The sequence below is a fragment of the Oncorhynchus tshawytscha genome, linkage group LG04, assembly GCF_018296145.1.
Source record: "Oncorhynchus tshawytscha isolate Ot180627B linkage group LG04, Otsh_v2.0, whole genome shotgun sequence".
NCBI classification, from domain to species: domain Eukaryota; kingdom Metazoa; phylum Chordata; class Actinopteri; order Salmoniformes; family Salmonidae; genus Oncorhynchus; species Oncorhynchus tshawytscha.
The window spans coordinates 60,061,552-60,084,731 of NC_056432.1; the positions used below are offsets into that span (position 1 = coordinate 60,061,552).

The 23,180-nt window shown below is 40.5% G+C and overlaps 1 protein-coding gene across 11 annotated transcripts in view; it reads left to right on the top strand.

The window, feature by feature from the left end:
* Positions 1 to 23,180, top strand: part of tjp1a (tight junction protein 1a) — a 149,562-nt gene that overhangs the window by 12,169 nt on the left and 114,213 nt on the right. The window lies entirely within an intron of this gene.

The following is a 23,180-nucleotide window of genomic DNA, read 5'->3' on the forward strand; positions in this document are numbered from 1 at the left end:
AATGATTCACACCCCTTACAGCCTGAATTTAAAATGGATTAAATATCCCTTTGAGCATGATGAAGTTATTAATTACACTTTGGAAGGTGTATCAATACACCCCGACAGGAGACAATCACAAAGACAGGTGAAACAGATCAGGGTGTGACTCTGGGAGACAAATTCATCTTTCAGCAGGTTAATAACCTAAAACATAAGGCCAAATATACATTTGATTTGCTTACCAAGACGACATTGAATGTTCCTGAGCGGCCTAGTTACAGTTTGACTTAAATTGGCATGAAAATCGATGGAAAGACTTGCTGTCGAGCAATGATCAGCAACCAACTTGACAGAGTTTGGAGAATTTAAAAACCTCTTAGAGAGTTGTAATCACTGCCAAAGATCATTCTAACATGTATTGATTCATGGGTGTGAATATGTAAATGAGATATTTCTGTATTTCATTTTCAATACATTTGCGAAAAGGTTCTTAAAACATGTTTTTAATTAGTCATTATGGGGTATTGTGTGTAGATGGGTGAGAACATCTATTTTATCCATTTTGAATTCATGCTTCAACAAAATGTGGAATAAAGTGCCTTGCAAAGGTATTCATCCCCCTTGGTGTTTTTCCTATTTTTTTGCATTACAACCTGTAATTTAAATAGATTTTTATTTGGATTTCATGTAATGGACATACACAAAATAGTCCAAATTGTTGAAGTGAAAAAAATAACTTTTTATAAATTTAAAAAAAAAAATGGTAAAGTGGTGCGTGCATATGTATTCACCCCCTTTGCTATGAAGCCCCTAAATAAGATCTGGAAACAACCAATTACCTTCAGAAGTCACATAATTTGCAGACAGGTTTGTGGTTTGCCAAAAGGCATGTGGGAGACTCCCGAAACATATGGAAGAAGCTACTCTGGTCAGATGAGACTAAAATGTAGCTTTTTGGCAATTAAGGAAAACGCTATGTCTTACTCAAACCCAACACCTCGGGAACATCATGGTGGTGACAGCATCATGCTGTGGGTATGTTTTTCATCTGCAGGGACTGGGAAACTGGTCAGAATTGAAGGAAAGATGGATGACGTTAATAAATACAGGGAAATTCTTTTGAGACTGGGATGGAAGTTCACCTTCCAGCAGGACAATGACTCTAAGCATACTGCTAAAGCAACACTCGAGTGGTTTAAGGGGAAACATTTAAATGTCTTGGAATGGCCCAGTCAAAGCCCAGACCTCAATCCAATTTAGAATCTGGGGTATGACTTAAAGATCGCTGTACACCAGCGGAACCCATCCAACTTGAAGGAGCTGGAGCAGAACGGGCAAAAATCTCAGTGGCTAGATGTGCCAAGCTTATAGACACCTGCAGCTGTAATTGCTGCAAACAGTTGCTCTACAAAGTATTTATGTTTTTGGGTGGGAGATGAATAGTTGTGTATGCTCAAGTTCAGTTTTTTTGTCTTATTTCTTGTTTGTTTCACAAGAAAAAATATTTTGCAGTTTCAAAGTGGTAGGCATTTTGTGTAAATCAAATGATACAAACCCCCCAAAAAATCAATTTTAATTCCAGGTTGTAAAGGCAACAAAATAGGAAAAATGCCACAGGGGGTGAATACTTTTGCAAGCCACTGTAAGTCAAGGGGTGTGAATACTTTCTGAAGGCACTGTATGTTGTTATCATGTGGCTTCCCTCAGAGATGGCACACCGGTTATACTAGAAAGCTTGTATGGAAAGGGAATCAGTGCAATGTAGCCTTGGTAATCATTCTCAGCGGCACACAAACACACACACACACACTGCCAGAACACCTTCACTTATGCAATATGTGACTTCTGTCAGTTCAGCATTGAGTTCTGTGAAACCCCAAGCATTCCATATGTCCCTGACTGACTGAGTGAGTGATTTATTCTTCTAAAAAGAGTAATCTGATAAATAGTAAGCTGCTTGAATCAAGCTCTAAAAACCATGACAACTCTGGTATTCTGCTGTAGCTGAGAGCAGCTTGGCTTGGCTGGCAGTTGGTTTCTCCTCTCTGGTCATCTCATATGAATTGCTCTGAATGGGGGGAGGGGGATGGGTGTCGGAAAAGCAACCACCGGTTTATGAAGTGAGAGCATGCCAACTTGCCACTAATGCACAATAAGACTGCTTTTTAGGGCCACTGGAACACACAGGACATTTCATGCATTAAAACAGCCAGCTCTCTTACATAGCCAACATTTTGTAACATTCACCTTACATAATAAATACACACAGATTTGCACTTGCTTTAGACACCTGTCATGAGACATCTTGAGTTTACTGCGTCACCCTCACTAGAATCCCCTTGATACCAACACAGACTCAGACATTACCCAGTGGAAGAGGAGCTGAAACTAACAGCTGTATCTGCTTATTTTGTGTTTTTGATGAGGATGTCATTGGGAGATCATGTATTTTGGTAAGAGCTCATCATTCGGCACCTCCACAGCAGCCGGCCTGTCCTCATGTGTCTGGGTAGGGGCTCATTATTCGCCACCTACACAGCAGCCGGCCTGTCATCTGTGCATGAGAGGGACTCATTATGACTAAATTTAGAAAAGCGCCATTTGCATTTTACAGAAGTTAATCCATTATTGATGTGGTGGAGCTGGAGGTGGCAGTAATGGACCAGCCGTTGGCCTAGGTGGCACAGAGCAGCATGGCTATCCTGAGTGGATACACATTCATCCTCTCACTCACACACATAATGTTAGTTTTTCACTGTTTGTCAGAACCTAACAGACAACTAGTCAAAGCTCTAAACAAGTTTATTCAAACTAAGTTTATTCACCCAATGGGTCAAACAGCTGAAAAGACAAAGCCATGTTTCCACCAGCACAAGTATTTATTCTCCTCCTTGCACATTTAGACAGCCAATACATATTTGTTGTAGTCAGGAAGCTAAATGATGTGTGTAATAAAGCTATTTCTTCTCCCTTCATCTGACCTGACCTCGGCCCACATTCCTCACCAATCCACAGCTATCCAACCTTATCAGTGACCGCAACCAAGTGATTGCCTTTTCCTTCACTTAGTAACTTTCCAGACCCATACTTCTTATCCAACCTCCATTGACCCCACCATATACATTCCTCATACATGTAATCATTCATTTCTAGTATAGCAAGCTACAATCCAGCAATACACTCACACTAGTGTTGCACGTTATACCGAAACTTCTGTGCTTTTTTTCGATTCTAGAACATGAAAAACAATTTGGTACTAGAATTTTTCTTACTTTCGGTACTTCTGTCAAACGTCTCACGCCGTTTACTGATTGAGAGCGTATCAAGTCTGTGTCAACGCAGCCGATGTCACCATAGCGCGAGAGGCCTGTGCCTGGTCAACTTCCTCATTGCTAGCTCTAGCCTGCCATGAAGAACCACTGAACTCACAGGGAGTCTGGGCTGCATCACCACTTATGCTGTACAGATGTTAACACACTTGAATAATGCGACACGGCCGAAATGTTGAAACTGCTAATTACTGTTCCTCTAAACAATGTCCAGTACAGGCTAGAACACCACAATGCAAGAAGATACCGGTAGCTTCCAGCTTTGTAGGCTAAATGTCCTTGCTAGCTTACAGGTGAAGCCAACATCAATTCACTAGAGTACCTTGTTTGTGATTATATGCAAACCATAACACAAAAATATAGCTCATTACAAAGCTGATTGTCACCACAAACTGTATTCATTCACTTAGTCTCCCCCAACCTCACTTCTCTCCCAGTCTAGATTATCTTTGCTCAAGCCTTGAACAGACTGTGATTGACGTCATGGGTCTTAAAGAGATTGCTTCTTCTATGCTAACGTTGTTGATCAGTACAATAAAACAAGTTCCAAATGGAAGGGAAACAGATTGTCTTTCATCTGTAGCCTCATGAAATCAGCAAAACAAGATCAGTAATTCAATGCATGCACACACTCTTATTGAATATGCATTCACCTGAATTGTGAATAGACCTACAGTAGGCTACATCTTGAGTTACCCATATTATCAATAGATTTACCATTCAAATAAATGATTACCATTATGTTATGTAGTAGATTGCTAAAAAACAGTGTTGAATTGATTGTATGATTGTTTAATTGATTAATTAATGCATACATTCAAAATCTCAATTTCAGATGTAATGGTATTGAACTTAAAAGATCTGTCTGGATCAAGTGCCATTCTGTGATTTTTGACTAATACGCCTTCTTTTTTTGCTGTGGTATCGTTTTGGTATCAAGTATCGTGATGGTATCGAGTATTGTGATTCTAAACCTGGTATCAGTATCGAAGTCAAAATTAATAGTGCTATTAATGCTGTAATTTCATATAGACCTACAGTTTTAACGGCTGAAGTTAATTTTGACTCGGTGTGTGTGCAAAAAAGAGTCTGAGTGAGTGAGTGTTCCCCAGAGCCTCAATGGCCTTCCTGTTACACCCTGCCAGCCAACCCCTTGGAGGGTTGCCTATTCTTCAGTCATAAACACAATACAAGGCCTTTATGTCCTGGTGATTGTATGGCTCCACTGAACACAATTTTGAGGTTTCCTTGACTAGCGATGGGACACCCTTACATTGAAGAAGTGTGTAAAAGGAATACCCACAGTGAACCATTGAAACCACATAACTCTCTATCTCCCTTTTTGTATTCCCTCCCTAGGGGTCGTATGCTCCTCCAATAGGAGGGGAATGTTTCAGATGTTACATGTCATTCAGAGGAAATATCTATTGCTCAAGCTGGAGGAGGAGGTTTTAGCCCAAGGCCTAGCCTGGCTGTCATTTAGGCTGGCAGTCAGTGTTCTTCACTGAATGATTTGGAGCACCATATCACTATCACAAATGAGATTGTATGAGGAGAGAGCCAGAGAGATGTAGAGAGAGAGACGTAGAGAGAGAGAGACGTAGAGAGAGAGAGGTCCACATTTTGTTTACGTTACAGCCTTATTCTAAAATGAATTCAATTGTTTTTTTCCTCATCAATCTACACACAATACCCCATAATGACACAGATTTATAAAAAATAAAAAAATGTCTTCATAGACATTACAATGTCTTCTTATGACGCTACAAACTTGGCACACTTGTATTTGGGGAGTTTCTTCCATTCTTCTCTGCAGATCCTCTCAAGCTCTGTCAGTTTGGATGGGGAGCGTCGCTGCACAGCTATTTTCAGGTCTCTCCAGAGGTGTTGGATCGGGTTCAAGTCCGGGCTCTGGCTGGGCCAATCAAGGACACCCCTCTTATGTTGGCTGTGTGCTTAGGGTTTCCCCAGTCTGAAGTCCTGGGAGCTCTGGAGCAGGTTTTCATCAAGGATCTCTTTGTACTTTTCACCGTTCATCTTTACCTTGGTCCTGACTAGTCTCCCACTCCCTGCCACTGAAAAACATCCCCACAGCATGATGCTGCCACCACCATGCTTCACCATAGAGATGGTTCCAAGTTTCCTCCAGACGTGACACTTGGCATTCAGGCCAAAGAGTTTAATCTTGGTTTCATCAGACCGGAGAGTCTTGTTTCTCATGGTCTGAGAGTCCTTTAGATGCCTTTTGGCAAATTCCAAGCGGGCTGTCACATGCCTTTCACTGAGGAGTGGCTTCCGCCTGGCCACTCTACCATAAAGGCCTGATTGGTGGAGTGCTGCAGAGATGATTGTCCTTCTGGAAGGTTCTCCCATCTCCACAGAGGAACTCTGGAGCTCTGTCAGAGTGACCATTGGGTTTTTGGTTACCTCCCTGACCAAGGCCCAGCTCTAGGAAGAGTCTTGGTGGTTCCAAACTTCTTCCATTTAAGAATGAGGGAGGCCATCGTGTTCTTGGGGACCTTCAATGCTGCAGAATTTTTTTGGTACCCTTCCCCAGATTTGTGCCTCAACACAATCCTGTCTCAGAGCTCTGACATGCACTGTCAACTGTGGGACCTTATATAGATAAGTGTGTGCCTTTCCAAATAATTTCCTATCAATTTAATTTACCCCAGGTGGACTCCAATCAAGTTGTAGAAACAGGATGCACCTGAGCTCAAGTCTCATAGCAAAGGGTCTGTATACTTATGTAAATAAGGTATCTGTTTTTATTTTGAATACATTTGCAAAAAAATAAAAAACCTGTTTTCACTTTGCATTATGGGGTATTGTGTGTAGATTGTTGACGATTTTTGTTTTCCATTTTAGAATAAGGTTGTAATGTAACAATGTGGAAAAAGTCAAGGGGTCTGAATACTTTCTGAATGCACTTGGATTAGATTAAATTTGGATTAGATATTTCTATAGAATGTTCCAGATATGATTTTACTGAATTTACCTGATTCGAGGGATCCGAGATAGAGGGAATGGTAATCACAATGATTCTATATGATTTCCTATTCAAAGCTGAGTCATCCTTCAATCAGGCTACTCTTCAAAGACACTCAAGAGAAGGTATTCATAATAGTATCTCCACCTCTCCTTCCTCGCTGCATCACTTCATGTTCTCTCCCCATATTTCAATCGCATCCCCTGCCTACCAGGTACTATCCCCTCTCGTTTTCCAACTCAGGACTATCACAATGGCACAGGACAATATGAGACAGTTTTCATTTCACCTCACTGAGTTCATAGCCATTGCATTAGCTTCTTCACATGCAGTCGCCGCATTAGCATCCATTTTCTCCCTCACGTAGCCCAGGACCATTGTAATAGAGGTTTACGAATGGGAGTCAAAAACATGAATAATTGATTAAGAAAATGATCTACTCCATAATGCAGTGTTTTTCTTGCCGTTCTAGTTATTTTTGTAAATGTTAGCTGAGGAGAATTTTTTGTAAATTTAGCGCTAGAGCCTCCAGAAGTTGAATGCAGTAAGAAGGAGGCAGTTTGGAGATGTAACTCACCTGGGAATGCTGTTATTAATTATTCAGGGAAAACCTATGGCTCCCCCATTTGTCTTCTAATGCAAAGCAGCTGCCAATGTCTGGCAGCCTTGAAGCAGAGAGTATCGATTATATAGAACAATGCCATGGAACTGAAACGGACTCTCCCTGAGACTAATGAGCTGAGAGGGGAGATTTGTGATCAGTTTATGACTTCAGGTATACTGTACTTACCTTTGGACAAAGGAGCAGGTTTTCAAAACTCATGAAGGAGGTTGTCGAGAAATGTTCCACATGTCATTGAGCATTATTTACTTGTCTGTACTGTACACGAAGAGCCTTCATTTTAACCCCAAACATCCACTGCTCCCTGGGCGCCGATGACGTGGACGTTGATTAAGGCAGCCCCCCGCACCTCTCTGGTTCAGCAGGGTTGGGCTAAATGCAGAAGACTAATTTAAGTTGAATGCTTTGTTGTGCCACTCTTTTCAGACTCTTCACCTGTGTATGATAATTAGGTGGTACAGTAAACATAGGCAGAGCCCCTTGGTAAACACAGTGTAGTGAGATGACCGATAACTGCCTTTGTCTGCAATGATTCTATTCTGCAGGTGATGAAAACTCCCTGCATACTCCAGTGAGAGAGCTAAGCGCAGAGCGAGACAGAGGGGAGAGAGATGAGGAATGAGAGGGAGGAGTAGAGGTTATGACATGGATACAGTTTATGAGGGATGAGAGACAAAAGGGCTGCAGAGTGTTTCGGAATAGATGGAAGATATTTCCCATGTGTAGGCAGACCCACGCACTCATCTTATCCCTCACATCTCCCACATGGCTGGGACTTTGTTCTTAGAAAACAACAGTCAGTGGAAAAAACTGCAATGCATATCAGGGTTAAGGCCTTTCTTACCTCAGAGGAACCATTGGTCTTGAGGGTGCTTGTATAAGTGTGCAGACATGTGCATTCTCTCTCTCTCTCTCTCTCTCTCTCTCACTCACTCACATATATATATATATTAATTAGGGCTGATTTCAAGTTTTCATAACAATCGGAAATCTGTATTTTTGGACACCGATTTGGCCGATTTTTAAAAAATATATATTTTTTACATCTTTTATTTAATCTTTATTTAACTAGGCAAGTCAGTTAAGAACGCATTCTTATTTTCAATGACGGCCTAGGAACGTTTGGTTAACTGCCTTGTTCAGGGGCAGAACGACAGATTTTTACCTTGTCAGCTCAGGGATTCAATCTTGCAACCTTACAGTTAACTAGTCCAACGCTCTAACCACCTGCCTCTCATTGCACTCCATGAGGAGCCTGCCTGTTACGCGAACGCAGTAAGCCAAGGTAAATTGCTAGCTAGCATTAAACTTATCTTATAAAAAACAATCAATCATAATAACTAGTTAACTACACATGGTTGATGATATTACTAGTTTATCTAGCATGTCCTGTGTTGCATATAATCGATGCGGTGCGTATTCGTGAAAAAGGACTCGTTGCTCCAATGTGTACCTAACCATGCCTTTCTTAAAATCAATACACAGAAGTACATATTTTTTAACCTGTATATTTAGCTAAAAGAAATCCAGGTTAGCAGGCAATATTAACCAGGTGAAATTGTGTCACTTCTCTTGCGTTCATTGCACACAGAGTCAGTGTATATGCAACGGTTTGGGCTGCCTAATTTGCCAGAATTTTACATAATTATGACATAAAATTGAAGGTTGTGCAATGTAACAGCACTTTAGTGCGTTTGCCAGCAGCTGTTTATGACTTCAAGCCTATCAACTCCCGAGATTAGGCTGGTGTAACCGATGTGAAATGGCTAGCTAGTTAGCGGGGTGCGCGCTAATAGCGTTTCAAACGTCACTCGCTCTGAGACTTGTTCCCCTTGCTCTGCATGGGTAACGCTGCTTCGAGCCCAGGTAGGAGCGAGGAGAGGGATGGAAGCTATACTGTTACACTGGCAATACTAAAGTGCCTTTAAGAACATCCAATAGTCAAAGGTATATGAAATTCAAATGGTATAGAGCGAAATAGTCCTATAATTCCTATAATAACTACAACCTAAAACTTCTTACCTGGGAATATTGAGGACTCATGTTAAAAGGAACCACCAGCTTTCATATGTTCTCATGTTCTGAGCAAGGAACTGAAACGTTAGCTTTCTTACATGGCACATATTTTACATGGAACATATTGCACTTTTACTTTCTTCTCCAACACTTTGTTTTTGCATTATTTAAACCAAATTGAACATGTTTCATTATTTATTTGAGGCTAAATTGATTTTAATGATGTATTATATTAAGTTAAAATAAGTGTTCATTCAGTATTGTTGTAATAATCATTATTATCGTCGGATTAATCGGTATCTGCTTTTTTGGTCCTCCAATAATCGGTATTGGTGTTGAAAAATCATAATCGGCCGACCTCTAATGTGTATATATATATGTATGTGTACGCACGTGTGTGTGTTTGTGAGTGTTCACCTGTCTTACAGGTGTAAACATCTAGATATGTTGTTAGAACAACCCCACAGTAAGCTGATTATTGCTGAACAATCTGTCTAATTAACACAACGGAGATTTACGCTTTGGGGTCACAGGCACCTCTCAGAGCAGATCACTGCGCTGATATATGCCAATAACCCCAGTTAGCCTAGTAAACCCAGTCAGTCACGTGTGTGTGTGCGTGTGCGTGTGTGTGTGTGCGTGTGTGTGTGGGGACTGTAGTCTGTCTGTGTTGCTTTGGCTGATTCTGTCGTGTCAGAGGCCCAGCTGTGGAGCAGTCAGGTGCCTCCTGCTCCAGGGTAGCACAACTGCACGCATCCAACCTCCAACACACTAACACACGGGAACACACATTTTTGAACAAGCGTATATGCATGCACACACGCACATGATCACACCACACTACCTTTGCCACACGTGCAGCCGATGCCGATTTCACTCAGGTCTCTTTTTATCATAATATAATCAATATAGCTCATGGAAATACACTAGATCTATGAGTAAATCATTGCATTCATTCTTGTCTGGTGCATTAGGGGTAGATGAAGTGCTTGGTGTCTGCTGAACACAGGAGAACAAGCACAAAAATAAACAAACAAACAATGGCGGGCGGCACATGGAGTCTGGATTAGCTGGCAGCCTTTCAAATTGACCACAGATGCGCCGTTACTGTGCTCCGAAGCCTCTAGGGTCCCTGCAAATGCATGTGTTATTGTCACTGATACCTACCTAACAAGTGGTGCATTATTAAGCTGTAATCCTGTGGTTTGTAACATTGAGAGGCACACAGGCACATCACACCCACACTTTACACACATACTGTAGAATGTCCTGTGGATAATGCTATCCGTAGTCATAGCCAAATCCTTATTTAAAGTTGTTTTTGTTTGCTTTGGTGCTATTTTCACCAGTATGTGGTGAATTTTCTAAACTTTTAGTACAAAACTGCAAACTGGTTACACTTGCAACACAGCAAGTCTCATATTCAAAATGTTTTATTGTGAATTAATTTAGTTTGAAGTCATCTTTGACCATAAAACCATTGATCTAAAGTTTACTGTGAAATATCATGAGAACATTGGTAATCACCAAAAGACAACATCATGATATCTTCTCAATGTAGTTATTTTAATAACCAGTTAATCCAATAGCAAACAATACAAGATGCATGTTTTAAAATTGCCCTTTCAATGTAATATGCTACAGTACAGTAAATTACAGTATATTACACTGTTTTCACATTAGGCAATACACTTTCACGACCCATTAAAATGAACTGAACATCACATTTCCATAATTTATATCCCACGGTGTGATCATTGAAGACATCTTTTACAGTCATTGATGCAAAAAATAAATGTATTGTTCAGATATAATTACAACATAGGTGTACTGTAATCAAATGAAATAAATGAAAGAAACAATGTTTAGCAGGCATTACCTTGTATCAAGCCTGTCTTGAACATTTGGCCATAGGTTCTCATCGAGATGTACTCATTGTTCATGCACCTGGGGAAAAACCTTTTGGCATGGCGAATCTAAGCCTGACGGGTCTGGATTGATGTCATTGCATGCCTCATCCATGGCTGAAGGAGGGTGGTACGCTCATGGGACAATCTCTATTATCGTAATCATGTATTGTATTTTACCTCATTTCATTGTACTTACAGTTGAAGTCAGACGTTTACATACACTTAGGTTGGAATCATTAAAACTCGTTTTTCAACCACTCCATAAATTTCTTGTTAACAAACTATAGTTTTGTCAAGTCGGTTAGGACATCTACTTTGTGCATGACGCCAGTAATTCTTCCAACAATTGTTTACAGACAAGATTCTTTCACTTATAATTAACTGTATCACAATTCCAGTGGTTCAGAAGTTTACATACACTAAGTTGACTGTGCCTTTAAACAGCTTGGAAAATTCCAGAAAATTATGTCATGGCTTTAGAAGCTTCTGATAGGCTAATTGACATAATTTGAGTCAATTGGAGGTGTACCTGTGGATGTATTTCAGGGCATACCTTCAAACTCAGTGCCTCTTTGCTTGACATCATGGGAAAATCCAAAGAAATCAGCCAAGACCTCAGGAAAACAATTGTAGACCTCCACAAGTCTGGTTCATCTTTGGGAGAAATGTCCAAATGCCTGAAGGTACCACGTTCATCTGTACAAACAATAGTATGCAAGTATAAACACCATGGGACCACGCAGCCGTCATACCGCTCAGGAAGGAGACGCGTTCTGTCTCCTAGAGATGAACGTACTTTGGTGTGAAAAGTGCAAATCAATCCCAGAACAACAGCAAAGGACCTTGTGAAGATGCTGGAGGAAACGGGTACAAAAGTATCTATATCCACAGTAAAACGAGTCCTATATCGACATAACCTGAAAGGCCACTCAGCAAGGAAGAAGCCTCTGCTAAAAAAACGCCATAAAAAGCCAGACTACGGTTTGCAACTGAGAAATATCCTCTGGTCTGATGAAACAAAACTGTTTGGCCATAACGACCATTGTTATGTTTGGAGGAAAAAGGGGGAGGCGTGTAAGCCGAAGAACACCATCCCAACCGTGAAGCACGGGGGTGGCAGCATCATGTTGTGGGGGTGCTTTGCTGCAGGAGGGACTGGTGCACTTCACAAAATAGATGGCATCATGAGGTAAGCAAATTAGGTAGATATATTGAAGCAACATCTCAAGACATCAGTCAGGAAGGTAAAGCTGGGTCTTCCAAATGGACAATGACCCCAAGCATAGTTGGCTTAAGGACAACGAAGTCAAGATGTTGGAGTGGCCATCACAAAGCCCTGACCTCAATCCTATAGAAAATTTGTAGGCAGAACTGAAAAAGCGTGTGTGAGGAAGGAGGCCTACAAACCTGAATCAGTTACACCAGCTCTGTCAGGAGGAATGGGCCAAATATCACCCAACTTATGGTGGGAAGCTTGTGGAAGGCTACCCGAAACGTTTGACCCAAGTTAAACAATTTAAAGGCAATGCTACCCAATACTAATTGAGTGTAGTATGTAAACTTCTGACCCACTGGAAATGTGATGAAAGAAATAAAAGCTGAAATAAATCATTCTCTCTGCTATTATTCTGACATTTCACATTCTTAAAATACAGTGGTGATCCTAACTCACCTAAAACAGGGAATTTTTACTCGTATTATATGTTAGGAATTGTGAAAAACTGAGTTTAAATGTATTTGGCTTAGGTGTATGTAAACTTCTGACTTCAACTGTATGTATTGTAGACTCAAATTGTCTAGTTGAATGAACATATCAAACAAATTGAGCAAACACATAATTAGAAATTGTAAAAAAATGTGCCTACGTTTTCTCATTTTGGAGTTTAGTTTGGGCCAACTGAATAGGTTCAGGTAACACTTTGACCGAAAAGTTGAGTAAACTAAAGAAAGGCTGTGGAACCATTTACTAAATAATGATTAGATGAAACAACTAGATTAGTGGGTGTTTTTACAGTGTATGAACATATATTGCAATGTGAAACATGTTTAATTTCTAGGTGAAACACAGACTGGCTTTGACTTAGCCTTTTTGATGATCTGTTTTGAGTTTTGTACTAAGTTGTGAAAATGTACCAGTACAGAGAAAAACTGTATACTGTAGCCTACCTCCTTCCCCCACAGGAGCTGTTTACCCTTGACATCACATTGTCCTTCTATTAATTTGCACATACAGCGTACACACACACACACACACACACACACACACGATTATATACACTACTGTTCAACAATTTGGGTTCACTTACAAATGTCCTTGTTTTTGAAAGAAAATCAAACATTTTTGTCCATTAAAATTATATCAAATTGATCGGAAATACAGTGTAGACATTGTTAATGTTGTAAATGACTATTGTAGCTGGAGACGGCAGATTTTTAATGGAATATCTACATAGGCGTACAGAGGCCCTTTATCAGCAACCATCACTCCTGTTTTCCAATTGCCTGCTCCCGCTCCCCCTCCCTGGCGCTTGAAGGTGCCAGGCTCCCCAGCATTACGCACTCTTGCCACCATCGTTACGCACACCTGCCTTCCCTCGTCATGTCAGCAAATTATTGGAGTCACCTGGACTCAATCTCCTGTTTATTACCTCCCCTATATTTGTCAGTTCCCCAGCTCTGTTCCCAGCTGCTGCATTCATTGTCGTATGTTGTTGTGTTTACCGGTGGGCTGACGCTGTTCCTGGCTTGTTCTATGTCTGTTCCAATTAAATGTTGACTCCCCGTACCTGCTTCTCTACTACAGCGTCGGTCCTTACACCAATGACACGTTGTGTTAGCTAATCCAAGTTTACCATTTTAAGAAGGCAAATTTATCATTAGAAAACCCTTTTGCATTTATGTTAGCACAGCTGAAAACTGTTGTCCTAATTAAAGAAGCAATAAAACTGGCCTTTAGACTATTTGAGCATCTTGAGCGGCGGCATTTGTGGGTTCGATTACAGGCTCAAAATGGCCAGAAACAACAAACTTTCTTCTGAAACTCGTCAGTCTAATCTTGCTCTGAGAAATGAAGGCTATTCCATGCGAGAAACTGACAAGAAACTGAAGATCTCGTACAACGCTGTACAACGCCTACTACTCCTTTCACAGAACAGCGCAAACTGTCTCTAACCAGGATACAAAGAGGAGTGGGAGGCCCCGGTGCACAACTGAGCAAGAGGACAAGTACATTAGTGTGTCTAGTTTGAGAAACAGATGCCTCACACATCCTCAACTGGCAGCTTCATTAAATAGTACCCACAAAATACCAGTCTCAACATCAACAGTGAAGAGGTGACTCAGGGATGCTGGCCTTCTAAGCAGAGTTGCAAAGAAAAAGCCACATCTCAGACTGGCCAATTAAAGAAAATATTAAGATGAGCATAAGGATACAGACACTGGACAGAGGAACTCTGCCTAGAAGGACAGCATCCCAGAGTCACCTCTTTACTGTTGACGTTGATGCTCCAGATACTCAACTAGTCTAAAGAAGGCAAGATTTATTGCTTCTTTTATTAGCACAACAGTTTTCAGCTGTGCTAACATAATTGCAAATGGATTTTCTAATGATCAATTAGTCTTTTAAAATGATAAATTTGGATTAGCTAACACAACATGCCATTGGAACACAGGAGTGATGGTTGCTGATATAATGGGCCTCTGTACGCCTATGTAGATATTCCATAGAAAGTCTGCTGTTTCCAGCTACAATAGTCATTTACCACATTAACAATGTCTACACTGTATTTCTGACCAATTTTATGTAATTTTAATGGACAAAAACAGTAGTGTATATACATTAGAGGTCGACCGATTATGATTTTTCGACGCCGATACCGATTATTGGAGGGCCATAGAAGCCGATACCGATTAATCGGCAGATTTTTATTTATTTATTTGTAATAATGATAATTACAACAATACTGAATGAACACTTATTTTAACTTAATATAATACATCAATAAAATCAATTTATCCTCAAGTAAATAATGAAACATGTTCAATTTGGTTTAAATAATGCAAAAACAAAGTGTTGGAGAAGAAAGTAAAAGTGCAATATGTTCCATGTAAAATATGTGCCATGTAAGAAAGCTAACGTTTCAGTTCCTTGCGCAGAACATGAGAACATATGAAAGCTGGTGGTTCCTTTTAACATGTGTCTTCAATATTCCCAGGTAAGAAGTTTTAGGTTGTAGTTATTATAGGAATTATAGGACTATTTCCCTCTATACCATTTGTATTTCATTAAACTTTGACTTTTGGATGTTCTTATAGGCACTTTAGTATTGCCAGTGTAACAGTATAGCTTCAGTCCCTCCCCTTGCTCCTCCCTGGACTCGAACCAGCAACACAACGACAATTAGTGCTTGCTAATTAGCTAGCCATTTCACTTCGGTTACACAAGCCTCATCTCTTGAGTTGATAGGCTTGAAGTTATAAACAGTGCAATGCTTGACGCACAACGAAGAGCTGCTGGCAAAACGCACGAAAGTGCTGTTTGAATGAATGTTTACGCGCCTGCTTCTGCCTACCACCGCTCAGTCAGATACTTGTATGCTCAGTCAGATTATATGCAACGCAGGACACGCTAGATAATATCTATTAATATCATCAACCATGTGTAGTTAACTAGTGATTATGATTGATTGTTTTTTATTAATGCTAGCTAGCAACTTACCTTGGCTTACTGCATTTGCGTAACAGGCAGTCTCCTTGTGGAGTGCAACGAGAGAGAGGCAGGTCGTTATTGCGTTGGACTAGTTAACTGTAAGTTTGCAAGATTGGATCCCCCGAGCTGACAAGGTGAAAATCTGTCCTTCTGCCCCTGAACAAGGCAGTTAACCCACTGTTCCTAGGTCGTAATTGAAAATAAGAATGTGTTCTTAACTGACTTGCCTAGTTAAATAAAGATTAAATAAAGGTGTAAAAAAACAACAACAAACAAACGGCAAATCGTCGGCCAAAAATACAGATTTCCGATTGTTATGAAAACTTGAAATCGGCCCTAATTAATCGGCCACTCCGATTAATCGGTCGACCTCTAATATACACACACCTATACACAAACGAGCAAGGCCACGCTCATCTCTGTCATGTCCAGCCATCTCTCTCTCTCTCTCTCTCTCTCTCTCGTTTCTAATTTGTGGTCCTACCTATCAGTGTAACTATTCATTTCTAATGGTGCCGGGAAGGTCACGACAGGCAAGGAATTAGAGCAGAGATTCTATAGATAGCATGACGAACTATAGGTCCTCTTGAATAGCCTGTGTACTGTACAAAGCTACCTTATTGTCTTGTGCATGCAATCCTTTGGGTGTACTGTACACATTAAATTATAGAATCAAGCACATGCTGTACTGTGCATGTTTGTGAATGTGTGTTAGTATGTTAATATTAGTATGTTAGGCAGTCTTTCCTCTGTAAGGTATTGATCTGTCACATTATAGAGTCTGCTGATCAGCACTTTATACAGGCAGCCAGACAGTGCAGAGGGGTTGATGTTTGTATAGTTTTGCTTGAGAGAGACGGAAGCTTATTCCAAGCCATGACTACAGCCCCACCCTGTGCCTTGGTATTGATAGAAGTGGGCAGGGCCGGCCGATAGTGTGTGTGTGTGTGTGGCTGTGTGTTTGTTTACAGAGGTAGGGGCTGCAGGAGATAGCTGTACTGTACTATATCCCAGCTGTAACAGACAGTACAGTACAGTAGCTTGCCCTGCAGTGTTTTCCAATTCTACGGACCACTAGGATTAATTGTGTTGATCAAAGTGGTCCGGATGACAGCATGGCTCCCTGTCAGTGTTGGGGAGTAGTGAACAACTAGTAATTAAACTACATTTTCAGTAGCTTGGTGGTAGTTCAACACAATTCATATCTAGGTCGTGTTTTCAGTCGTAAATTTAAAAAAAAAAAATTGGGCCATGTAGCAATGTAGGTAACTACTGGAGCTACACGCACCTTTTGTTGCAAAAATAAAATAAAATCCTTTCACTTTCGGGATCTGACCTGCCTAATTCTCACTTGAAACATAGATTTTGTGTTTTATATGCTAAATTACACATTCCACTAACATGACCCCAAAGTGAACAGTTCTTGCACTTTGTAGTCTATAATATTTACATATGATAATTTGTCACAAAGTAGTTTGGATGTAGTGAACTACTTTTTCAAAGTACATTTTGTTAAGCAAACTACATTTTTCTTAAGGGTAGCTTTAGTGTAGTTTAACTTCTAACAGTGAAGTAATTGGTAGCTTGGTAAACTATATTTTCAGAGTAGCTTCCCCAACACTGCTCCCTATAGGCATGTGCGTTTTCAAGGGTGTGGCACTGGAGGAGGCAAGCCCTCTTGCCACGCCCTTCCAGTGTCTTTCCGGCACCTTCCCTGTTGGGAGGCTAATGGAGCCCAGTTGAGGGTAATAAGGTAATCAAGTGTGTGATTGGCTGGACAATCAGCCCCAACAGTTGATTAGGCTGCTGCTGCTCCCAAACCACTGATTTAAAGTCTAATCAGTAGACTACAATGTGGAAATCATCTTAGCAATATTGTATGCCAGCAGCATACCACCCTGCATACCACTGCTGGCTTGCTTCTGAAGCTAAGCAGGGTTGGTCCTGGTCAGTTCCTGGATCGGAGACCAGATGCTGCTGGAAGTGGTGTTTGATGGCCAGTAGGAGGCACTCTTTCCTCTGGTCTAAAAAAATATCCCAATGCCCCCGGGCAGTGATTGTGGACACTGCCCTGTGTAGGGTGCTGTCTTTCAGATGAGATGTTAAACGGGTGTCCTGACTCTGAGGTCATTAAAGATCCTATGGCACTTGTTGTAGGGGTGTTAACCCCAGTGTCCTGGCTAAATTCCCAATCTGGCCCTCAAACCATCATGGTCACCTAATAATCCCCAGTTTACAATTGGCTCATTCATCCCCCTCCTCTCCCCTGTAACTATTCCCCAGGTCGTTGCTGCAAATGAGAACGTGTTCTCAGTCAACTTATCCGGTAAAATAATGAAAAAATACAATTGTATTTTCGTGTGTGTATAAATATAAACCATCATATGGTGATATGTAGTAACTTTGAATGGGGATTTGGAACCAAATGTTGTAGGCTTACACTACATTGTCACGTCTGCTCCCGCTCCCCCACTCTAGTGCCCTTCATTATGCACACCTGTCACCATCGTTACCCGCATCAGCGCTTCATTTGTCTCACCTAGACTCCATCATTTTGATTGCCTCCCCTATATCTGTCTATTCCTCAGTTTCATCCCGGTGTCAGCATTAATGTCGTTATGTTTCCCTTGTCCAGACGCTGTCCTTGTTTTGTTTCATGTCTGTTATTTATAAAATATTCACTCCCATGTATTTGCTTCTCATCTCCCACTGTCTGTCCTCACAGAATGCTGACACCATATTGGAAGCATCAGTGAGTTTTTAAAATGTTTTATTTATATTTTTTGTTGTTGTTGGTTGGTGATGTCTGGGTGCTGCTGCCGAAAGAACCGGGGATGCCTTAGCTGGCTCGAGAGGTTTTCTTGCCTCGGTTGGCTCGGCAGACTCCCATGTCAGGTCTTGGTCAATGTCGCCGTCCTAGTGTAGGCATCTGTGAAAAAGTGTTCTGTCTGAAAGTGTTTTCAGTAGGCCTACAGCAGGTAATATTGTTACTCCAGTCTATCAAAGACAGAAAAGGTGAACATGCTTGTGTTCCTTGCCAGAAACCTTTAGGTAGGTTAATGAAAAGGAAAATGGTCAGATGGTTTTTGATTGCAATTTCAAAGCCTGTGTTCACAGATGCGTCTTAATCAACAGAAATGTAGCCTAGGCTAGAATTTTCTGTTGTGTGCTTTAAAATTATTTGCACTTGTCATTTATTTGGTTAATTTCGTACATATTTTGTATACATTCTTTGTTTTGTAATTTGTAGCCTATCCAAATGTGGGGTTTTCTTTTTATTGGCAACATTTATTTTTTTGTTCCTGCATATTGAATATGCTGCTGTGGGAGCTTATGTAATGCCTGTTGCGCAATTCAAGGATATGAATAAACACTAACGCAATCATTTAAATATCTGTTTAACTTGTACAAGTAACATTTACTGCTAATTTTATTGACAGTAGCCTGGTGTAGGCTTATATCATTGGCCGTTTTTTTTTGTTTGCAATGATATTCTGACAACACACTTTGTTTACCTTAAAGCTTTGGTCAGGTGGAGGCCAGGAACTTAGGTTTGTTTAAACTTCCCATTTGATTATTCTATCTTGCAATTGTTGTCTCTCTCTCGCTCATTACCATATCATGTTTTTATTTAGGCTATTCACAAAAACTCGAGCCCCACATTTTTTGCAAAATAAATTATTTGGGGGGGAACTTGTTTTGCATGTTATTTTGGCATTAATACGTGTCACACATCATTTTTCAAACAATGTACAAAAATATATAATTGAGTTAATAAAGCCACATACAAACAGGGTCTCTTTTTTGGAGCTGCCTTTTGCAAAACAAATGCAGGTGTTTCAGCCTAGCTCAGTGCTTTCTGTGGTGGTGGTGGGGTAAGCCAGCAGAAAATACGGAGCGTTGCGTGATTGGCTCAGCGTTCTGTCAGTCATCGGGAGACTACCGTCACCGCCAAGTCTAAAGTTAGACCTAAAAAATTCTAGCCCCTTGGGTGCTGCCACAGAGTTACATTAGAAGTTCTCAAGGTCATTGGCCACAGATTAAATGACGTCAATTCATGTTATATGTACAGTAGCTTTGATTGGACTGTCAACATCATACTTTAAAAATCTTAGCTAGCAGTCGTCATGAATCAAGTCGATAATCTACTGGCAAATACTTTTTAATCCTTGTCATATGAAAAGTAATTATAGATAAAAACGTATCAGTGCTCATTGGACATTAACATTACACAAATTGGATATCGCAAATTCAACAATTAGTAGTTTGGAAGGAATCAGTGACAGTGGCTGTGTGGTCCCAAATGTATTTTTATTTTTTATTTTATCTTTATTTAACTAGGCAAGTCAGTTAAGAACAAATTCTTATTTTCAATGATGGCCTAGGAACAGTGGATTAACTGCCTAAATCTGGGATTACGGGTCTCTTTTCCAAATTTAAAGAGAGAAACATTCAACATTGGCCATGCTGGCAATGAAGCGTGATTTGTGCCGCGCACAAAACAACTTAATTTGGACCTGCGAAAACTTTACTTCAGTGAGTTCAAAACAACTGGGATGTCGGGAATAAACGAGCTCCGACTGGGAAAATATGTTTTGAACGGTCATCCAACTCGGAATTGTAATTCCGGCCTCTTTCTAGCGCTGAGACCTAAAGATCAATGACGTCATCATGATTCGACCTTGTTCCCAGTTGTTTTGAAAGCACCATAAATCCAGAGAATGCCAAACTTTGACCATTTTCCCACGAAGGACCGCCATGCCACCTTCCTGTTCAAGGTGAGTCCAATGTATTGTATGTTGCTGCATAAATTATGTAATATGCCAGGGAGATACAGTTGAAGTCGGAAGTTTACATATACTTAAGTTGGAGTCATTAAAACTCGTTTTTCAACCACTCTCCACAAATTTATTAACGAACTATAGTTTTGGCAAGTCGGTTAGGACATCTAATTTGTGCATGACACAAGTAATTTTTACATCAATTGTTTACAGACAGATTATTTCACTTATAATTCACTGTATTACAATTCCAGTGGGTCAGAAGTTTACATACACTAAGTTGACTGTGCCTTTAAACAGCTTGGAAAATTCCAGAAAATTGTTATAGCTTTAGAAGCTTCTGATAGGCTAATTGATATAATTTGAGTCAATTGGAAGTGTATTGTGGATGTATTTCAAGGCCTACCTTCAAACTCAGTGCCTCTTTGCTTGACATCATGGGGAAATCCAAAGAAATCAGCCAAGACTTCAGAAATATTCTTTTAGACCTCCACAAGTCTGTTTCATCCTTGAGAATAATTTCCAAACGCCTGAAGGAACCACGTTCATCTGCACAAACAATAGTACGCAAGTATAAACACCATGGGACCATGCAGCCGTCATACCGCTCAGGAAGGAGACGCGTTCTGTCTCCTAGAGATGAGCGTACTTTTGTGCGAAAAGTGCAAGTCAATCCCAGAACAACCGCAAAGGACCTTGTGAAGATGCTGGAGGAAACAGGTACAAAAGTATCTATATCCACAGTAAAACAAGTCCTATATCAACATAACCGGAAAGGCTGCTCAGCAAGGAAGAAGCCACTGCTCCAAAACCACCATAAAAAGCCAGGCTACGGTTTGCAACTGCATATGGGGACAAAGATCGTACTTTTTGGAGAAATGTCCTCTGGTCTGATGAAACAAAAATAGAACTGTTTGGCCATAATGACCATCGTTGTGTTTGGAAGAAAAAGGGGGATGCTTGCAAGCCGAAGAACACCATCCCAACCGTGAAGCACAGGGTGGCAGCATCATGTTGTGGGGGTGCTTTGCTGCAGGAGGGACTGGTGCACTTCACAAAATAGATGGTTTCACAAGAAAGAAAATTAGGTAGATATATTGAAGCAACATCTCAAGACCTCAGTCAGGAAATTAAAGCTTGGTCGCAAATGGGTCTTCCAAATGGACAATGACCCCAAGCATAGTTCCAAAGTTGTGGCAAAATGGCTTAAGGACAACAAAGTCAAGGTATTAGAGTGGCCATCACAAAGCCCTGACCTCAATCCTGTAGACGATTTGTGGTCAGAACTGAAAAAGCGTGTGCGAGCAAGGAGGCCTACAAACCTGACTCAGTTACACCAGCTCTGTCAGGAGGAATGGGCCAAAATTCACCCGACTTATTGTGGGAAGCTTGTGGAAGGCTACCCAAAACATGTGATCCAAGTTAAACAATTTAAAGGCAATGCTACCAAATACTAATTGAATGTATGTAAACTTCTGACCCAGTGGGAATGTGATGAAAGAAATAAAAGCTGAAATAAATCCTTCTCTCTACTATTATTCTGACATTTCACATTCTTAAAATAAAGTGGTGATCCTAACTGACCTAAGACAGGGAATTTTTACTCTGATTAAATGTCAGGAATTGTAAAAAACTGAGTTGAATTTTAATTGTGCTTAGGTGTATGTAAACTTCTGACTTCAACTGTATGTATACTGTCGCTAAGAAAGTAATGCAAAGTGTATGTTGTGTAGTAAGATGTTAGTAGCCCATGTGCCTCACCATAAGAATTAGGTCTATTTACCCCTCTTACTTTTGCCATCTGTTCTGACTTGGTGGTGTACATGTAGCCTATAACCTGTTTTAGAGAAATGTAATCATCAAATATTGTAAGAGCTTTCATTGACTACTTATATGCCCCCTTTATTTATCCTACGGTTCTGACTGGGCCTACAGGGAGAACACTAGAGGAAGGGCCCATGTTCTGAATTCTGTCGCTGTACATTTCAAAAGTGCTTAACAAATAGTTACATTGACTACATTCATCCTAGCTTGCTCATTGATGTCTTAATTGAAATTATGGATTGCCTCTTATCCGCTTGTTGTCCCCTTATGCCATAGTTTGTACATCTCAATTGTCATTAGATACCACGTTTGTTTAAGCAAGTCAGACATATCAGCTATGTCTTTTCGCTGCCAGACAAGGCTTCGCTGAAAGCCAGGTGTAGCAGTGGTAAGATGTTGGGACTGCTGTTGGGACAGCTTTATGTCGGCCCTAACAGTTTGTGGGCACCATTTGTCACCGTTATAGTGCAATTAATGTATTGTTTAGTGTTGTTGTTTTGGATTTGCTGGCATGGATTTGCTGGCATGCATCCCACTTTTTTTTTTTTTTTTGCCCCAACAAGATTTGCATTCTGAAATCACCACAGCGAACAACTTTCTGAGATAGAAATCTGTTACTGGCCTCGAAGATTCATTTGAAAGTTGATAATGAAATATATGCTTAGACCAACAAGTCACATTTAAATAAAAAGGGAATTGGGACAAAAAGGGAAATTAAGCTTTTAAAACAAGCTAGACAATGGAGTGTACTTTGAAAAAGACAGTAATCATCTGACATTGGAGATGTGAGAGAGAATTATTTTCTGACATTTTGCACAGCTTTTTGCACTCCGCTCCTTCTACAATCTACATTGTAGGCCTACTCTTGCATTATGTTAAATAGTAGGCTAAGTCTACCTACATATTTATTGAAAAAGGCTATGGCAAATAGAAATAGGTAGGTCATTTGGGCGTGTCTCCCGGCTGTGAGCTGCCCTGTTTTGTGCTGTCTGACTCCGATGGTGCCAGTCATGTTCAAA